The following is a 2,778-nucleotide window of genomic DNA, read 5'->3' on the forward strand; positions in this document are numbered from 1 at the left end:
TTATTTCCCAGAATTTAATTGGGAAGATCAGACCACAACAGAAGATAGATTAAGTACATGAAACTGAACTGGTGAAATAGAATCTTTTGTCTTTTGACTAAAACATTACTGATTTTCTTCTAAGCTTTGTTTTCCAGATTTAAGGATTTTTGTCTTGAGCTGCTGAGAGGTTCATGTACCTACTGTTTGAACAGAATCCTAACCTGTTTCCTGGCTTTAAGTTTTAAACAAACCTCTCTTATCATTTCTTTGCCTTTGATATATTAAAGTTAAAACTGCTTTTCTTGAAATTAAAAAAATATATATTAAAATATACCTATTTAATGGCTGCAGTAAGCTATATAGCATCAGCTAGGTGCTACATTATAGTATATTCATTCTACTCAGAGTTTCACACCTAAATCAGACATGTGTTCACAGATATGTATACATCAACTGAACTTGCTATTGAAAGTAGTTAGATTAATTAAGATATTTTGTGAATAAATAAAATGTGAGAAAAATGAAGGAATGGAAAACAACTGTTGAAACCAGAGATAGTGAAGAAAGAGGGTGGAAATGACAGAGAGTGAGAAATAGGGGGAAAAATATATATATTTATATATGAAACTAGAAATGCAAAATTATGGTGACAACATGTATGATTAAGCCACTGTGCAGTAGATTTTGGATAAGAAATTACATTTTGTATGCTGTGATGATCCTCAGTGAATGAAAGTATAATTAATTAATTAACTAATTAAATGTTTTTCAGAAAGCAAAACAAAAAAAAAACACAGATCAATATATAAATAAATTAATTAAAATGGGGAAAAAAAGGGTAATGGAGGCATCATAGGATGAATTTGAGAGTGCTCCCTCCTTTTGGATCTTTGGAAATAACTTGAGTAGAATGGGGGCTAACACTTCTTTTAAAGTTTTGTAGAATTCAGAAGTGAAGCAATCAGTACCAGGTCTTTTCTTTGTTGGGAGTTTATTTACTACTGATTCAATCTCATTGCATATTATGGGCTTATTCAGGCTTTTTATGTCCTCCTGACTCAAACTTGGTAGATTATATGTGTTCTAAAATTTGTCTATCTTCCAGGTTTTCTTGTTCGTTGGAGTATAGTCTGTAGTTGCTCATAGTACTCTCTAATAATGTTTTGTATTTCTACTGTGTCTGTTGTTACATTGTTGCTTCATTGCAAGTTTATCTATTTTCTTTCTCTATTCTTAATTAGTCTAGCTAGTGGTGTGTCAATTTTGTTTATATTTTCAAAGAACCAACTTTTGCTTTAATTTATTTTCTGTACAGGTTATTTATTTTCTATTTAATTTATGTATGATATAATATTTATTCTTTTTTTTATCCTGATGTTTTTTGGATTTTTTGTTGTTGCTTTTCTAATTCTCTGAGTCATGGTTTTAGGTTTTCCATTTGCCAACTTTATATCTTTTTCTTATGTGCACTAATTTCTGTGAACTTCCCTTTGTGATTGCTTTTGCTGAGTGTCATAAATTATGAAAACTCACGTACTCTTTATTATTGGTCTCCATCAATCTTTATTTCCTTTCAATTATCATTTTTATTATTTACACGTTAAATCACTGTACATCACTTATATTGTAAAGAGACTTTACCCAGCATGATATACACCTCAGTCCAGCCCAGTTGAGAATACTATATATGTCATCATCAACAGATAATAAACCATATCTGTGTTGCACAAATGTCTTCTCTATTTATTCCCCAAATTTTCTTTCGTACATTTATCCCCTTTTCCACTCTTCTTCCACTTTGTTTCTAGAGTCCATAACAATTTTCAATGTCCTCCAGTCTTTTAGTCTCTTCCATATAGTGTGGACATTTGGTATGTACTAAGTGGAGACATACAATGTCTCTGTTTCATAGTATGACTTGCTTTACTCAGCAATAAATCTTCCATATTTATTCACTTTCTATCAAATGCCAAGGACTTGTTGTTTTTAATGGCTGAATAGTTTTCCATAGAGTGTATATGCCACACTTTTTCAATCCATTCATCTGTTGTGGACAACTGAGTTAGTTCCATGTCTTAGCAAACGTGAGTAAAGGTGCAATAAATATAGAAGTGCAAGCACTTTTCCAACTGAGCATTCTCCTGTTCTTTGGATAGATACCCAAGAGTGGAATTGTTGGATTGTATGGTAGTTCTATTTGAAGGTCTTTGAGGATTTTCCATATTTCCTTCAATCTTTTGATTTCAGTGTTAATTTCTTTGGTAGTTGTAAAGTCATTCAGGGGTAGGTTATTTAGTTTCCATGTATTTGTGTGTTTTAGAGAGATTTTCCTATAATTCATTTCAAGTTTACTTCTATCATGGTTTACTTCTATCATGTTAGATATAGTTTTTATGTATTTGAATCTGTGAAAGCTTGTTTTATGGCCTATCATGTGGTCAACCTTCTAAAAGGTCCCATGTAGGGATGAGGAAAAATATAATTTTTGGCTTTCATGGGGAAGGTTAAATAGATGTCTGTTAATTCCCATTTTGTGTATTGCATCCTTTATATCCTGTATCTCTTTGTTTATTTTTTGTCTAGACGATCTCTTCAAATGAGGAAGTGAGGTGTTAAGATCCCCAACAATCTCTGTGTTGCAGTCTATTGTTCCTTTTAGTTCTAACAGTCTTTTCTTCATGTATTTGGGTGCTCCTGAGTTGGGTGCATAGGTATTTATAAGCATTATATCTTCTCGATGAATTAGCCCTCTTACCACTAATAATGCCCTTGTCTCTTCTTAAAGTTTTTGTTTTA

The sequence above is a fragment of the Tupaia chinensis genome, unplaced genomic scaffold (assembly GCF_000334495.1).
Source record: "Tupaia chinensis unplaced genomic scaffold, TupChi_1.0 Scaffold000517_1, whole genome shotgun sequence".
NCBI classification, from domain to species: Eukaryota; Metazoa; Chordata; class Mammalia; order Scandentia; family Tupaiidae; genus Tupaia; species Tupaia belangeri.